The 18,262-nt window shown below is 42.5% G+C and overlaps 1 protein-coding gene across 5 annotated transcripts in view; it reads right to left on the reverse strand.

The window, feature by feature from the left end:
* Positions 1–18,262, reverse strand: part of ANK2 (ankyrin 2) — a 380,502-nt gene that overhangs the window by 350,065 nt on the left and 12,175 nt on the right. The window contains exon 1 of one of the 5 annotated variants that reach the window (XM_087737389.1): positions 3,526–3,639. The exons of 3 other annotated variants lie outside the window; for them this stretch is intronic. The gene's annotated coding sequence lies outside the window, so the exon portion shown is untranslated. Of the gene's footprint in view, positions 1–3,521; positions 3,640–18,262 lie in introns of those variants that run through there. One more of the 5 variants, XM_087737388.1, reaches the window with a different exon arrangement.

An 18,262-nucleotide genomic window follows, 5' to 3' on the forward strand; every position in this document is an offset into this window, starting at 1 on the left:
AGAACTCTCTGTTCTGTGTAATTAACCAGCCTTAATAAAGCTGTTCCATGGAAACACAAACATTTTGCTTCCAAGCAGACAGATGTTCCACAGATCTACACTACCTTGTCAGTTCACTCTCCTACAGAAGGGCTGAGGTTATGAAGCTTAAAATTGAACTTTGTGTATATGTAATAATTTGATTATCAGAGTTTATGTTGTTCAAGATAACCAAACTCTTTCCACTTGGTCAAGCGCTCCCAATGAATGGGACTGAGCTACGTTCAGGAGTTAAACCTTCTAAAACTTAAATGCCTAAGTAATTTTAGATTAGAATAGCAGCAGGGACAGGAGGAGTTTGCATGTCGTTATCCCCCATGCATAGGAATTACATATTTAAGTCCCTGTCAGAGTCTGCATTACCTTATCAGCGTTAAGACACAAGACAATTCAATGCCACATTTAGCAACTGGAATGGCCTCTGAACGCTAGTTTGTAATTGACTATGAACAAAGGCTCTTCTCATAGTTGCCCCAAATCAATATTCAGGATTCATTGCCAAAATGAAAACTTAGCCCCTTTAGCTGTACGTGCTTACATGCAAGTATGTTATAGTACGAAGCACGTTTGTAGGATAGGTTTACAAAGCACATATTATCTAGTTATCTATGGGGCACACACTCTTCAAATGCTTTGCTTGATATTGTATTTATGTGGTCCCCTCATAAATGGTTCTAACACATTAACCTTCACAGCACCCTGCGAAGGCGGCAGTATCAGCAACCCTACGTTACCAAAACATTTAATGACTTGCCCCGGGTCGCACAGGACATCTGCAGCGATGCAGGGAACGGCTCCTGGGATCTCGGAAATCCCATCTCAATATTCTGGCCACACTGCCATCCGTCCTCAGCCGTACTTAATACAACTAAATTACTGATGGCAACAAACAGCAGAATCTGACTTTCAGATGAGCTGATTTGTACAATGAGTCAATCCATAACTTTTGTCTCCTTCAGACACTTAGATAGATGGGCTGTACGCCCAGCATGTTATAATAACCCTGAAAAGCTTTTGGCTCGGACTGCAAGCACATTAGCATTAACTTAAATCTGCTGCTTTGTTTACTATATGAGATATCTGCTTCTGCTCCATGCCTAAGTGATACCAATTAAACAGACCCAAATACAGAGCTTACTGAACAGCTTACAGCATGAGACTAAAGCCACCCACTAACACGAAATTTAGTAAACTGTAGCTGGTATTTATTCCTCCAAAGCATTACGGTCTGACAGTCACCTTTTTCTTTTCTAGCCAGGGGCTTCTCATGATTTAGATTCAAAACCTTCACAAAAAAAATGATTCAGAAAGCGTTAGAAACTGGGTCCACTCCTGCTGCTTCTGAAATGGATTAACATGACTCCAGTCATGACTACAGATGACAGCAAAGCCACCCTTGATTTAAGCTGCTGGAGAGCAAGACAGGAAAGTCACGGAAAACTCTGCTTTTTTCGGCTGTTTAAACCCGTGATGGAGTCCACACAGCCACATAGGTGCTAGAGTAAATCACTCGGTGGGAGACGATGCCATTCAGCAACAAGAGGCTTTTCCTCTTTAGAGAGTTACAAATGTAGCAGGCCTAGGAGGGGTCTAATTACGCTCAGAACACCCAAGCAGCATTAGCAGTGGTAATTTATTGACCAGATCAGTGTAGCTTAATGTGCAGACCGAAAAGACAAGTCAAGGATTGTATCTGGACCACTGAATTACCCACAGCTTGCTAGGGTAAGCAGATTGCTGCAAGCCAATGAAGCCATCGGACAAAACCATAAGAAAGATTTAACACGCCACCATACTTGGCTTTTACTGGTTTTTAGTGAAATAAGAGAAAGGTAAGATATGATTTTTATTTTGTTTATTTTTAAATGCTTAGAAACAAGTTCAGCAATCATTACCAAGACACCCTGCTGGAACCCAGAGTCACTAATTACCCAGATGGACAGCTAGGGAACCAATCCAACAAAATCTATCCAGGTCAAGGGAGTGCTTTTTAATCGATCCTTGCAGCCTTCAGATCGAGCCCTAGAATGCTAGTACTGACCTGGCTAGTACTGGCTTATCCTTTAAACTCAAGTGGTAATTACCATCAGGTGCCAACCCTTGTGTGGCTCTGCCCTTTTGAAAGCACATCAACATGGAAATAAGAATGATATACAAAGCAAAATCAAAGTAGCATTGAACACAGAATGGCAAAAGAGCTCGTTAAAGTGTGTTTTCCTGCTTTTCCATACTAACTTTTCCGCCTCGTGCTACCAAAAAAGTGAATGTTTCTGAGCAAAAAGTGCAATTAGACTCACGAATGCGTTTTCCAGCAGCTACTACATGCTACTTCGCTTCCAGTAACGCCTCCATAAAGATCAAGCCTGTTTTGCAGGAAAATGAAAGGAGCAAATGGCCACAGGAGTATTTCACAGACACGACCCCATATAAAGGCACTCAGGGCAGTTTAAGTGTGTTCTTAGAATATGTCTTCCCTCTTCTCTACCACGAAGTAACACGTATCAGCTGGCTAGTTAGACATAACTGAGGCTAAATTAGGAAAGATGAATTTACATCACTGGTAATTCCTTTTTTCTCCCTCTGTATGACAAGATCAGAAACTGGAAGCAAAAGCAAAGGTTAAAGCAATCTGTATTTCCAACAGCTGACACGCCCAAGGGCCTCACTCAGTGCTCCGTCCTCGGCTTCTGCACAGTCAGAACCTGCACGCTGCTGCCAACCAAGCCCTAAGCCCGTGAATTGTCTGGTGAAGCGCCTCACGCAAACAGCCTCTAAATTCAGCTGGCTACGATCACAAACGCTATCTAGCGCTGCTTGATCATATTATGAGGGAAATTAAATAGGAAGCAAAGGACTTAACACGCTTCTCTACTATTCAGGCTCCTCAAGGGGAAAAAGAAAAGGAAGAAAACCTCAGGAACCGAGGGCTTTTTGCTTCCTTCGAGCCCTCGTTCATTTAAACAGAAGAATCAGAAACCCTGACAATCTCCTCTAGCAATCCCCTCCCATCACACCGAGTGGAAAAATCTTGTGGACAGCTCTTTACAGAGGATACAGGAATTATTGACAGATCTGACTCTGCATCTTCCCGATCCTCACAACGACCCAAGGACTGCAGACACACAGACTTGAACACAGCTGAGGCAAGCCCCCTTCCACACAGTTCTCCCAAAGATGCAGCAAAAGCACCTGCATCTACCATGCCTAGGCTGCTCCGGGACATCACAGAAAAATCTCCCTGCATCTAGCGATTCAAATGGGGGCTTACTATGCGATGCCAGAAGGCAGACTTGCTCTTTCTACTGGGGAAAAAAAGTTCCGATTATCCCTCCCTGCTATTTATTTTAATCCTCTCTTACACAGTACACGTTCTGGGGTTGCCAGTGACAAATACCAATAAATAACCCACCACCCAAGCCACAGCCCACGAACAGAACACCCTTACAACTGCTCTAGACGGAAAGGGACCCCGGATAACTTACGCACTGGTGTATCGCCTTTCTCAGCGCCGCATTTAGAAAGCCTCCCTTCACAAAACCGATGAAGCCGGGCTGCCGCAGCCAGCCTGCCTCCCGCTGCTCCTTGCGAGAGACAGTGCCGAGCAGGGAAGCCCTCCCTCCTCCCCGCCCTCCCTCTCCCGGGATGTCAAAGCCACCAAATCCGAAACATAAGCACGTAGGACGGCACCGAGCCACTCGCTCTTGGGGTGCTAGCTCCTACGGGGGGAGGAGAGAGGGGAACCACACAGATGCTGAGAAAAACAGCATCTAGCAACCACACGGACACACCACACAGCTGCTTTTTATTCCCCCACTCCCCTCTTCCCCCCATCAGCTGGGAAGGGGGTACGACCTTGACTTCAGAAAACGTCACTTGAGACAGGGGCTGGCAAGTTACAGAAATGCTAGCACCAGGGGCAGTGCCAGAGCTGGGGGCGGGGGGGGAGGAGAGGGAAACTGAGAAAAGCAGCTGCTTCGAAACAGTTTTGCTGGGCCGGCTAGGAGGCCAGCTGACAAACGATGCTAGTTTTGCTTAAAAAGGTATCGAAGTCTGCTTTACTGCTGCTTTATAATACACTTCTGTGACTACAGCTCTGCTAAAATAACAACGCTCGAGGTGCAAAGCTAGAGTAAGACAGTAAGTGTAAGCCAGTACCTCAAGTAGCATCCGAAAGGAAAACCCTGGGAAAGGAAGGGCTGGGCGAACCAGGGACAGAAGGAAAGGCACGTCATGGGATAGGGCTGGCAGAAAGCAAACAGCGTGTCACCCCCGCCGCCCGCCCTGAAACACAACGCAGGGACCCCCGCTTCAACAGCTCCACGTCGTATTTCTCCACATGATAATTGAAATGGTCTGAGGAGAAGCCTTCAGCTGCACGGACTATGAAAAGCACACAACACAGTGGTACTCAAGTAAGAGTATATGGGGGGCTTGTTTGGTCTCTGTAAAGGTAACTATCACAAGATTAAAAGTGAGCTTAAGCTTATAAAGCATCAAAAAGGTCACTTGATATAAATATCCCATTGAAGTTCCTTTCTATTTTTTCCCCTCCATGCCTTGCTACCTATTACTTTGGTTTTTCCCTCCAATGAACTTCTAGGAACAAGTTTAATGCAGGAAAGCAGAAGCTAATTTGATCACAAGGATTTAGGTCAACTTCAGTTCAAGACCTAACCAGGTCTCAGTTAAGTAAATGGTTGGATTTCCTACCAGTTTAACAGAGGGCCATGTTCTCATCACCACGCATACAGCAATCAACTGGATTTTTCAAATAAATCTGCTACTCTATCTGACCCTTCATATGACAAGCAGAGATGCACGTCTCCCTTTTGAGCGCAAAATAAATGGGCAGAACGTAACTGCAGCGGAGAACAGCGCAGGCCAGTGAGGTAACGGTCACTGCGGAACAGAAGGAAATATTCTGGGTCAGCAACACCGGGATTTATTTTTCTAAAGGGGTTTCAGAAAATACCATCATTTACGATGTGGTTCACAGATGACAAGTAACACCTCTCATTCTTCTAATATATCATCGCTTCAGCATAGAATGGACACAGTTTAGTGCTCTTAAAATTTTAGGGCTTCCTCAGTGCAAGAATAAGATCTAACAGTGAAGGCTACCAGGTATTTTCCCTAGCTGTGCAATCTTCTAACTAAAAAAACCAGCTCTATATTAAGCATACAAAATCTTGTACCGCAAGCACATGAATCTTGAAGCCTGAATTGTTTCAGCCACATAAGGTTTGATAATTTTAGTACGAAAATATTAACCCACACATCAAGAAGTAACAGAAGACAGGCTTTGATGTGCTATTAAAAATCAGAAGATTGGAGCGAGGGTTAAAGAGAACAGCAAGTAGGAAGAAATGCAAAACCAGAAACAAACTATTCTGTGATGCTGCATACATTAGCTCTGGTCAGTGCTATCTGGAACTGATTCTGAGAAAGCTTTAACACTTCTCAATACTCCTCCCATTAAAACTGGGAAAGAAGTTATGATAGTCACATTGGGACCTTTTTTTTTTTTTAAACAGATTTCTCTCTGTACGTTTTTCCCCCCCTCTGAATTTATTGTTTTATGCTTCTACACCACTGACATAAAACAACTGAAGTGACCTACAACTTCACTCTGAGACCAAAGCAAGCAGCAGCGTTCTTTGTGCAGCCTGATGAGGCGGGGTACTTTGAATCCTGCAGCACAAAACATGCCCCAAGTAGGATACGAAGGAAGCCAGGAATAAAGCAAGCTAGGAAATTGCTGCATTGAAATATGTGGCATGAAACATTCATTTGTCTTTCCCCCTGTTCCTCCTTCTCTTATTTTCCAGATACATCTAAGTTGTTTCATTCATAGCAAATGAAATCGATAATGCTTTTAGCTTGGTACCTAGAGACTTCAGCATAATGCTGCACCCCTTTCAAACCTAACCCCTTCCGGAATTGAAGGGGAGCAAATCCCAAGCGTAAAAGAAATGCTGGAGCAGGCCCAGCATCGCCAGGTAGGGTTTTTTCATAAGTAAATACATACACATACATTGGGGCTCTGAAAAAGGATGGGGAAAGCAACATTAACGCTTCTTAGTAGACTGCACCGGGTGTCAAAGCAGCTTGAGCAGGAGACTCTTGGGGGAGAGCGAGCCATTTCGCTAATTAAAGCTGTTCTTCCACGCTTCATTTCCTGACATTTGAGCAGTCCAGTCTCCCTCAGTCGTAGTCGCCTCGCCATGGGCAGAGCAGAACATGCCACGGAGCTCAAGCCAGAGGCTGTGCTTCTGAGGCTGATAATTTGTGACTCAGCTCCTTAACAAATTAAAAAATAAAAAACAAACAAAGAAAAAAACCAAACCAACAGGTCACTACCCAAAGATGCATTTCAAGGAGGACGCTCATATCCACTGAACTTGAAAATGTCTTCTCCATCATGGAGTTAAAGTCTTTCTTACATTACAACAGAACTAACAACAAGTGGCCAAAACAACCTGTCACCAACCAGCAGAACAGGAGCAGTTTTCTCCTGCTAGGGAATGCTTCGAGGGTTTCACCACAAAATAAACAGTTTTCTTCTGCACAGTAACAGACTACTAAAGCAAAGCAAAATATGTCTCTCCAGCACTAAATCCTTCAGAAATAAGCTAACAAAGGCCAACTCAGAAGAGCATTTCATGTGCTATCTCCTAAACCACTAAACGAGGGACAATTTTCACCTTCCTGGCAGAGCCAGCCACAGACAGCAAGAAGTGCTTGCCAAATGCACTTTAGCCCATGTCTACATAACAGCTTTGAACTGCTGTAGATCAGTATTGGGTATTTCCAAGGTGACTTTGTTGGTTTGGGTTTGTTTTGGGGTTTTTTTGTTTGTTTGTTTTTTTAAGTTCCATTCTTCATGACAGTTGCTTCACGAAGATAATGGCAACAGCAAGCCCGGAGATCCCTCTGAAAAGGAACCCCTGCTAAAGGGATCAATCAGAAGTTTTACATGACAAGCCGATCCATATTCTGCCCAGGGGAGTCTCCACCTGTAGTAAGATCAAGATGGCATCTACCCACCTATTTGGGTCTTGGCCCACTCAAAAAAAAAAAAAAAAAATTGTTTCCTGGTGCCAGTTCTGTCCCTACCTTACCCATTACTAACCCCAAACCAAATCCCACAGTCACTTTCATCAGGGAACAGGAAAAGCAAAGAAAAAGCACAGCACTTACATCCTTGACCTCCTCTTCCAAAACCTGGTGGGTTTGAAGGGAGGAGAGTCAGGAGACATAATATGGCCAAATTAACAAGCGAAGGATGCTAGGTATGCACTTTTTGGTTGAAAGGGTAACTTGAAAGAATTGTTCTATACTCTCTCCATTTTCCTTCACTGTTCTTTGCCTTCCCTTTCCTCCTGCTCAAAGCCTTACTGGTAAGGGAATCTAACTTCATTTACAGTGTAGGCAAAAGGAAGTTCTCTGGTATTTACTGATTTCCAGCATTATGTCTTTCTAATTGAATTTGTATGCATCTCTGTTTAGTGTTCGGGACATAATTGAAGGAGGTGGTTCCTACAGTTCAGCCACCAGCATGAGCCAACCTAAAGGTTTTCCAAAGCTCATGACAGAAACGAGCAGCTTTCAAACCAACCTAACAATTCCCCAGGGACCCGGCACCACAGCAGGTAGCTTCCATCGACACGCTCAGAGGCGAGAACATTGTAATCCCTACAAACGCACAGATCCACACGGACTGGATCTCCTCTATGGTACCCAGCAAAACTTAGATTCTGATTTTTTTTTTTTTTCCAAGAAAAGCTATAGTCTGTTATCACACCAATTCATCCTACAGACTGGGGAAATCGGAGCTTCAGTGCTCTGCCTCTGAGATAACAGAATTTGCTACAAAGCACACAGGTGGTGGTGGTGGGGAAATCACATTTCTGCTAATGGAGTACAAATTCTCCTCAGGCTTTCACCTACCCCAAGGGCTGCTTATTTTTTGGGGGGATTAAACTCACTGCAGAAGCCTTTGGAGCATGCCAAGTGCTACCTGCCCTTGCAGACAGACCTTAGCAAAACCAAACGGCAGGATTTATTGAGAATACTTTTTCCACTGCACCTAAGGGATGGTTAGGAGAAAGTGTTTTGAAGAAAATGAGCAGATCCTGAAGCCAAAGATTAAGAAGCTGGCAGGAGGTGGGGGGGATTTTATAGCATCTTCCATTTCCATTTGAAAAAGAGCTCTCGGTATTGAGATACACCCCCTCAGCCTACAGAGTAGTCTGTCCTTTTAAACACAAGCCTCTTGTTAAACAACAACAATTAAAAAAAACCCTCAGTACATTATATATTTTAATGGAACTGTCCTTGATGTGTGATATGAAGGCAAATTCGCTTCCTGTCAGCCTGACTCAGTCTAATGGACTTTCAAGCTGCAGTTTTTCCACTCCTCTTAATGACTTGTTGCAATGGAGATGAGGGCTCTGCGTACAGCAATGCCATCTTCTGGCACAGTTCCTGTGAGAAAGGGAACGCGCTGAATACCACTAAAAGAAAGCTCCTGTTTTGGGAAAACAGACACTCAGGCTCCACAATAAATCTCGGATTTTCCCCTCTCCGTTGCACGTACCGTTGGGCTCCAATTGTTCAAGGGACTCAAATGAAGCAGTGAGAAGGCACACAGCGCACTGTAGGAGCAAACTCACTCAAGCGTCTCTTAAAGGCGCACCAAGTACATCACCACGAGCGACGATATGCACAAACTCGAAGGTAAAGCACTGTGGCTGAAGACATGGGTGTGTTCAAAGCTCAGCAATGCAGGAACCTGACAGAAGCAGTCAGACAGAGTCAACTTTGCACGTCCCTGGGAAAACGCTTTCTGTATCAGCAAACATTTCACACATCTGATTTATTTTACTTTTGTATTCCCAGCCAGAAAAAATCTATATTAAGCAACAGCAAAGATTGAAAACACATGCTATTTACGTTAAGGAAACAAACAAGGGCTAGCAATTCATAACTTCCTCACAATTCTGACTTTCTCCTGAACCATCTCTATTTGGTGGTATAGTAGGACAGGCTTAAGATAAAGATTTCTCACTAAACCTAATACTTATGCTTTTTTTCCCCCAAAATTTCTAAGGTTCATACTATAGTATGTATTGAGAGTACAGATTTCAAAGACTGAATGACAAAGTTGGATCTTAAATAGGTCTTTTCTGACATAATACTCAAGGAGAAACAACATCGTGGAGTTCTTATTTACTGTGTCATTTGCTACCAGAAGACCACCCTGGGAACCAGATGCGCTGCAGAGATGCTAACCTTGCCATCTCAGCCAGAACGGCCCGTGCCCTGCTGCTTCTCAGATACCACTACCACCGGTAAGACAACCACTGGCAGGCAAATCACAGTTGATTCCTTTCTCTCCCTCTCTGACATTTTCACCCTGCGACTCATCCAGAGATCTCAAAAAAAAAATACTTCACAACATGCATAAAAAACACAATTTCATTTGCTCTCCACCAATGAAACATAATTTTAGGAAATCCTTTTGTGAATGAAACCAGCCCCTCTGATTCTCATATATTTGTTCATTAGGAAAGTATCACCTCCACATAGTTATTTTATAGAAGAAAAGCATATTTTAAACATCTGAGCTTTCACATATGAGAAAGGTATTTTGGGCTGTAATTTGTTAAACTGTTGGACAAAGCTGAAAGCGTTCTGCTTTCACTTCCAGTTCCTTTCATGTCTTCCATTGTCTTGCCTCTGCTTCTTTCCCACTATCAGTTTTGTTTTCTTCTTCTCTCTCTCCCTTTTTCTTTCCATTCCCATAAAAAAGGGCCTTTCCCAACTTCCCTGTACAAAGCTATCATCTTCTCTTGCTTTTCCTACTGCTCCAAGTTAAATGCAATTGTTACAGATGGCTCCCTCTGTAAAGAGTATAGCCTTCATCAATGCTTATAAATAACCTCTTAACGCACATGGCTGTGCAAAAAGAAGCCAGAAAACATTTCTTTCAGAAAATAAGTTTACCAGTTACTTTTTGTTTTAAAGAAGAATTTCTTAGGTTTTGGACCTGTATCAGATGCGTGACAAATACCACCAAAACGGTTCACAAAGCACTTCAAGTCCTAGATTTCTATCTTACATCGGTGAACAAATTAAGAGGCTGTCCCATCAGAAGTCTCATTTTGGAGGTCAAGGATCATCAGATGCTTTCTACATGGCAAAGTCCCCGTCCTCCTTATGGCAGTGCCAGAAAGACGGAAGACAGCAGAAAAGTTTGGATGCTTTTACAGGCACAGCAAAATAATCACCTGCCCGACCACAATACCAGCATGGCAAAAGATGCTACTTTCCAAATAGGAGTAGATTCTTCTGGCAAAACGTAAGCACACCGACATCTTCTAAACCCCTCATCTTTCAATTCGGGCTTCCTATGCTGACGCTCACAAAATTCAAGTTTGTTTTACTATCAGTTGGAAAGAACAGCCATTTTGACAAACTGGGCAGCCTGAACACATCAGCGCCTTGGCCTGGCACGACTCCTAAGGCTGCGCCCCAGCAGAAAGCACCTCACCATCTACGCGGCCGAAGCATTGAGAGGAAGAAATACAGAGTTTTGCAGCCACCAGAATTGCTCTAGGAGCTGCCTCAATGATTTGAATTACATTCAGATTGCAAGATGACTTTATCTCTCAAGTCTTAAGAGAATCCATACAGGAAAAACACTGTCCGAAATGAATTCTTAGGTATCTAATAAAGAGAAAACTCCAAGTAAACTCTTTCCCACAGTAAAAGCGTCTAGACACTCTTCTTCCCATAGATTCCCATTAGACTAAGGTCAAGAGTTACAGATATCCTCCATTCTCTCAGCAGTTCTTACTAATTGATAATAATTCCCTTTCAGAAATGTTATATTTGACCTTTCACAAAATCAAACATTTCAAGACGAATGTGCTTTGATCAGATTCTCTGCTCATGTTCTGACTGCAAGAGGGGAAGCATGTATGGAGGCATGGCCTACGCTTCAAGTGCATTTTTCAAAAATTGTTTTGATTTCTCCAAGAAGCCATTTAAGAGCCAGCCTATAAAAACCAGCCAGACAGGCACTTCCAAGAAAACAAGATTATTACTGGAAGTATCTTCAGTTAAATAAAGTTTATCCTCTGGACACACTAACACTGTCCTGACATATGTGGTAAATAGAGAATATAGACAACCACCGTCACTCCAAACACGAAGCTGAAGAGCTGACACAATCAGGTTTGCTTTTGAGGCCCATTCAGCCAAGCGTTTTGTTTGTTTCTTGCTCTGTGGGGGGAGAGCAGTTATTTAAAATAACATTGCTTGAGACTTACCAACCAAAATCTCAATCACTGTCTAATTTCCCTGCCCCCCCCCCCCGAGTATTGCAATGTTCGATTTTAGTAATCACCAAGCAATATAGCAAATAGCACGGTTACGCCTCGCCAATACACAAAAGCTGTAGAACACGCAATGCTCCAACAGGGCGACTGGTATGAAAATGGTGCTACCGACTTTGGAAGCTGCATTTTTATTATAAAACTATAAATTACTAGTTTAAAACTACTCCTGTATCACAGTTATTTAGGCATTAATGCATATGATACCAGGATAAAGCGCTCAATTTTTTTAATCTTACACTTCCATCTCACAAGCGGCACGGGAAAGTTAACCACGCTTCCAATACAACTGCGCCTGCAAACGGTTGATAATACACCAGGGCAACTTCCAGAGGTGCGAAGGATACAAACCGGCATGCTCGGGAAACAGCACAGCCAAGACGCAGATGTTAGAAAGCAAAAGCTTTATATTCTTACCTCAGCTATAGCAATTTTTCTCAGTATGAGAAAACAGCAGACTACCTGACAAGTTTTTGCAGAGAGATGAGAAATCAACACCTGGTTTCCAATAGCTATAAATTCAACCTCTCATAAGATGAAAAAAGAAACAACAATAAAGAACATGCCACTAATTTCAAGATCTCATTATCTGAGCGGTTTTCTCACACAGGTTTAATAGGTTCAACCTTTGCTGGCTCTGGCAAAGCTACAGTAAATGAAGACTTCTGTTCCCATAGGGATACCCAATATATGAAAAAGCTTAGGAAATACAAGCCAAATCAAATTAAAAAGCACTTGGGGCCAAATGTAATAATTCTGCAGATCAGTAGCTGAACACGGTGGGGTTTTTTTTTTCCCTATCGAGTTATCTCTTCAGGGACTGCCCAATGACGTGAACAAGGTAATCTTACACAAGCGCCCAGAGGGTTCTTCATGCAACAGAGCTGTTTAACTATAGTCCTTCTTTTGCCAGGGCAGCTAAAAACCTGAGGAAAGCACAGAAGGCAGTCTATGATCCACAAACACATTTGGACACAGGACATCTGAAATGTGTACGTTGTTCAAATATTTGGCTAGTTGAGTTACACCTCTTTTCTTCCAAAGTTCATGCATCTGGGTAAATACAAGCATTTCCCATGTCTACTGGGGTCCAAATTCCTCATGAGTAATCCCAATAATGCAAAGCTGGAATCAAAGTGAAATATTTGTCTTGTCAAATCATGTACACCAGTAACCAGCTTTCAATAGTATTTTTGTCTGGCAACACAGTCCAATATCAGGTTTTGGTAGCAATACCAAGCGCTGGGTTTTTTTGTTTTTAAATAGTTTTTTTCCTGTATTCAGACTAACACTACTTGGTTTTTCATTTCTGCCGTTTTAAAATTAAGTGAACCAAACCAACACAAGTCTGTGGAGCTTGCATTTAGGGTAGCAGATGATGCACCCGCTTCTCTCCACCACGTTACAGAGCTGGTTTTGACAGCTCGCTCACTGTTCTCTTTGGAGCCGCAGCTCGGTGCCAGCTGAGCAGATCAGTTGTCAGGTAACACAGGATTACTGAATGTTCCTTCTTCAAGGAGGCGAGACATGAGTGTTCATCAGGCAGGGAATCATGATTGATGACACCTCATCTCAAAAAATTGAAACAGACCTCTTAAAATACTTTTTTTTTTTTTTTTAATTGACATAGATGCTGATCTGCCCTTTAAAAATTGCATTTGTTGTATCCTCTGTTGTGGGTGACATAGACAAATAAAAAGCTCAACACATTCAACCTGCCTAAACCAAGACAAAAATTAACCTCACCTGCAAGCTGCAATATTTCATTTAGGCTTACAAAAGAGGAGAGAAGAAAAGATTCCCACCTTTCCCGATTCCTTCTTTCCAACTGTTCTGGTCACCAGGGTCACATTTTCACATCAGCTTTACAGCCTCACAGTGGAGGGAAAAGCAGCATTCAGTCTAATGACTGGTTTAATACAAGTAATATACATCTAGACACAAGACCACTTTCACTTTTGGCGGAATATTATCCTCAACAGAGACATTTAATTACAATCAAGGGCTACACTGTATCCCCAGTTAGGTTTGTACAGGTTTTCCATCTACAGGAGGTATATGGAACCAACACAAAACACCCTGTACAAACCATTATTCAGTACTTGCCTGATAGAAGAGAAGGATTTCTCCAAAAGCATACTGATTTCTATAAGCACATTTATGTTCTTCTAAATTTGATACTTAAATTGCATGAAAATTATTCTTTTAATTATACGTTAAGCGGGCTTTGAGTGAAATATATAGTCATTAACATAATCAAAAATGCAGAAGAAACATCACGTTTTACAGTTATTCCATGGCTTCCACTGGATCTAAGTATTAAAAAAGTCAATGGCTCAGCTATCATAATCTGTGTTACCATGGTAAGTGTTCTGCCGCACATCATTCCATCTTCCTACAAACAAGGACCAAAAATACGTATTTGTCATCTCTAAATGAGAGGATTTAATTTTTCATTCCTGTATCAAAGTGCGCTTCTCAAAACACACCTATCTTTTTAATTGCATTTAGGTCAGAATTATTTTATGACAACTACAGTCATTATGACAACTACAGATATTAAGAGTTGAAACAAAGATCCAAGAAACAGCCCAATTACAGTAAGAAATGTTTATTGGTTTTGATTTCACAATACATGAATACTTTACTTTTCCTGCTCTAATCCTTTCGACTTCCTACAATACGAAAAAAGCCTCTTTAGTACGTACCTTAAGGCAGTATTTTCCAGTTTTTTTTCTTCCGGATAAGTGCATCATCGTGTACTACTCTAACCACTTCACTAGAAAAGTAAGTCTAGAGGGTTCATCACAATTTCTTCATTAAGTATAAAGTCTTTAGTATATACATGTCCTATCAGATTTTAAAAATATATATTACCAAAGCAAAAGAATAGACATCAAGTAAAACTTCATTTATCTTTCAACAAAAAGCATTACATTCTTCTGAATAAGACTCGATACAGCCTCTTTCACAACAGTGTATATTCTACAGCTGAGCTATTGTTTTAAGTAGCCAGCTTCAGAACATTTATTATTATGAAATAATTTCTCTTGGGAATTGCTTAACAAAGACACTACGTATTGCGCAGTGAGCCACTCCATGCACTTATAAATTAATTCTTCAGGTTGTATGTGCGAGCCTTAGAAATTCCATTTGAAATGCAGCTGAATTAAAATCCAAGACAAAATGAGTATTGATATACTATTATTTCTCCAGCTTCTTACACGGATTCAGTTTACATCACGATGTGTTTTGCAACATAAGCTTACACCGCTTATTCTAAATAATCATTGGCAGTGTATCACACAAGTAGAACTTAACTAAAAAGGATTAATAATGCATTCTTTATCTGCTGCCCTTAAGCGAACGCTGATTTTGTGACTTTTGCAGAAGCAACACAGACTAATAAGGCATTTTAAGCTGTAGCTGAAACTGAAGTGGCCAACTTCCTCGATTCCTTGTTCGATAGCAGCAGGACTGAATAGATAATTGGTTTATGTTCTGGGGTTTTTCACAGCAACAGTATTGTAGGAACCTGGAGAGCTGACTTGGAGCTTGTTTTTACTAGTATTGCAAATGGATAGGTCATTCCTGTCAGAGTCGTCAGGACATTCTATTATTAATCTCAAAAAACCCCATGATGCTGTTGCTCAGCAACTTTCTATGACTGAAATGAATTTCTAGACTAACTCTACAAAACCTTGATGAAAAGACAAAAAAAACACCACAGATACAATACACCCATTCTTTCAGGCAAAACTGTTACGGGGAAGAGATGTGTATGCTGTATTGTTACCGCGTGCTGGTGATGCACCAGTAAAGCTCAAAGTCAAAAGCTCCCGTGGGCACCAGTCAAATTAAAGCTCAATGGGACAACAGAAGGCGTAGAGCTTGGCTGTCTCCTCAACCTCCAAATGCCTCAGAGGACAGGTCCTCCAAGAGGTTTAAATAATTTTACATTAGCAAAACTTAAAAAGGCAAGCCAACTCCCCTTCACATATGCGGAAACTAACTCCAGGTAAAGGTCTAGGTTTAGATGCACCCCTCCGAAACGGGCACAGTTACAAGCAGGCTAACAGGTGCAGAGAATACCTAACTATGTTTAGTCACAGTAAAGGCTGTGTCAGGTCACATTACATATGACCAGAGCTTTCTACCACCCCACCAACACACTTGCAGATGCAAAGGTTTGCACCTCACCTCCGTATCATATTACAAGCAACCTTTCAGGCAATCTGATATTGCTTAGAATATCATTACAGACAAAGGAGACCCCAGTTTCATCAAGTGCAGCCAATAACATAAACCCTGGACAGGGACTTCTTATGCTTTCCTATCCATCGGTACATCTGGCTGTCACCTGAACAGCGGGCTAGAAAGCTGCCGAGCCAAGCCCAGCCAGCGAGGGGGCCTTAGCTGCCTGAGCTGCGGAGCCCTGAACAGCTCACGGGGGAAGGCGGCACTACACAACGCTCCAGGCTGTCTGGTGGAACGTGTCATCTCGTGCCTTGCTGGATGCACGTGCTGCCGTACACAGATAACCCAAAGCACCCAGAGACCTTGTCAGAAGCGTGCCAAGAGCCAGACCCCCTCCTAGAGAGTCCTCAGGACGATGCTAAGACCAAGGTCAAACAGCTTGAGAATTAAGGCCTTTAACCTCAAGGTTAAAGCTCAAGGGAGCTGCAATAGCATAATTCAGACACAGGTGCCATGACCAGGAGCAAATAAATCACCTGCCAGTAACAGTATTAGTCTGGGTGATAAGAGGTTATCATTCATCAGCCCATGCTGAGTAAGCAATTTCTTATTATAAAAATAGAGTATTGATCGAGTTCCTACAGTGCCTGTCCATTGACTTACCAAATCTTAAGAACGCATCCAAAACATGTCAGACAAAATGCTTTTATATAGATTTCATACACGTTTGCTTTACTAAATATAGATTCTCTTCTTCAAGATGAACAAACTGAAGGGGAACTAGCAGCCACTGGAGCCAACCTGAGTTTTGCAGAGGTACTTTTACTTCTGAATATTTATACCCAACTCTTCTTGCTCATTACTTGCTCCGACTTACCCAGTCATCATTACGAGAACCATTTTGCATTTTAGTGCCACAGGAACTTAAAATCCTCTGTTGTTCTTGCCCCTTTTTCCATGAATAAATAGTTTTCTCCAATTGCATCCTTAGAACCTCATAATCACCATAGAAGAAATACTGGAAATTAAGCTTGTTGTTTTGGTTTCTTGCTTGTTTCAGCAAGTGATCCATTGTGATGATTAATATAAAGCAACCGTTCGCTTAACATAAATTTTCTCCTTTAACGGCGAGTTGACACACATAACAGCTCAGTATTCCCGTAATGCAAACGAGACGAGGAGTGCTCAAACAGCAGCAATGTGGGCTCTTGCTCTCAAGACCTTCCTAAGATCAGACAGCTGTTGGCCAACAGATACACAACTCAAATGGGCTATTCTGAAACTTCCATCCTTGGAACTGCGCTTTGCTCGTGCAAGGTTTTGACCCAGCAGGGGCAGAGTCTATCACCCGTTGCTTCCAGCACATTACGGTCCTCGGGAAGAGCCCATTCTTGCTCTCGGTAAAGAGTGAAGAAGGCTGTGCTGACACATACTCGCTTGGGGGGGGGGCTAAAAATAAGACTACAATGGCATCTTTTCAGCAAGTACTGTCACCTGGAAAATCATGTGTGCTCCTGGTCCCTGGTAAGGGAAGAAAAATTCAGACTGGGAGGAGGGGTGTCAGCCCTATTTTCTGGTTTCCAGGTATACTCCAGTGTTGCCCACATCAGAGAGTCCTAAAATTGCTTGGAACATCCACCTTGTCAAATACCAGCCAGCCAGGAGACAGGAGAGAATGCACACCAAGACAACAATGAACCCAGCAATGATTCGAGGTAGAGCATTTCCAGTACAGATCTCCAACTGCGACAGAAATAATTCTCAGAAATGGTCTCATTAAAGGGCAGGTTTCAGATACAAGCAGCTATTTGTAGGAAATCTAAGGCTAAATTATGAGTGACATGATGTGGATCTAAAAACTCTCAAAGTTTACAGCGTTCGGGGAGATGTAGATGCAGCATGCGACGCTCCCGTCTGCTGTCCTGGGCGAACCAACAGGCTTTGGCTTCTGTGCACTGACCAGCTGCTGCTCTCGGCAAGAACTAAAATATCCTCTTGAATCGAGGCCAGGATATTAGCATCCAGCCTGAGCAAGTTCAAGTTCCCAGAAAGCTCTTGCGCGGTCACGAGAGAGTTCTACTCATGACAAAGTCCTGCCCCTTTCCCTGCCAGCTCCTGCACCACCCACACGTACATGCACAGTTACACATCAGAGGGAACCGCGGCCTCCGTCATCCGCCGCCGCTGGAACAAAACGCGCATTCCTGGGAGCAGCAGCAGCTGAGGGTCACAGATGACCAAGTATTGGCAGTCATTCCACACCAGGAGGAGGAGGGAAAGCTACATTTTAAAAAGATAAAACAATAAACAAAAAAGTCTCAGAGGATTCACGTAGCTGTAAGCACACTAAAATAGCGTACAAAGGATACTTCAAAAGAGTCACGTGCTCTAACAGCCAGTTACTAGCTTAGATCACATACACAACACCCTTGTTCAGAATTAACTGCAAAATTTATTTTCTCCTCTTGGAGTTGCATATGTGGGGCAAGAACGTTTGTGTCGGTTTGTTTTAAACCAAAGATTTTAGGTGCGTTCTATTTCTAATGGTGCATAGGAGTTGTAAAATGGAAATTGCCCTCAGTTTGATATCTTCTGAATATAGGTATATAGGTAGGTAAGTAATC

Source organism: Nipponia nippon, unplaced genomic scaffold (assembly GCF_047370975.1).
Source record: "Nipponia nippon isolate SJK-2023a ecotype South Korea unplaced genomic scaffold, ASM4737097v1 scaffold_6, whole genome shotgun sequence".
Taxonomy (NCBI): Eukaryota; Metazoa; Chordata; class Aves; order Pelecaniformes; family Threskiornithidae; genus Nipponia; species Nipponia nippon.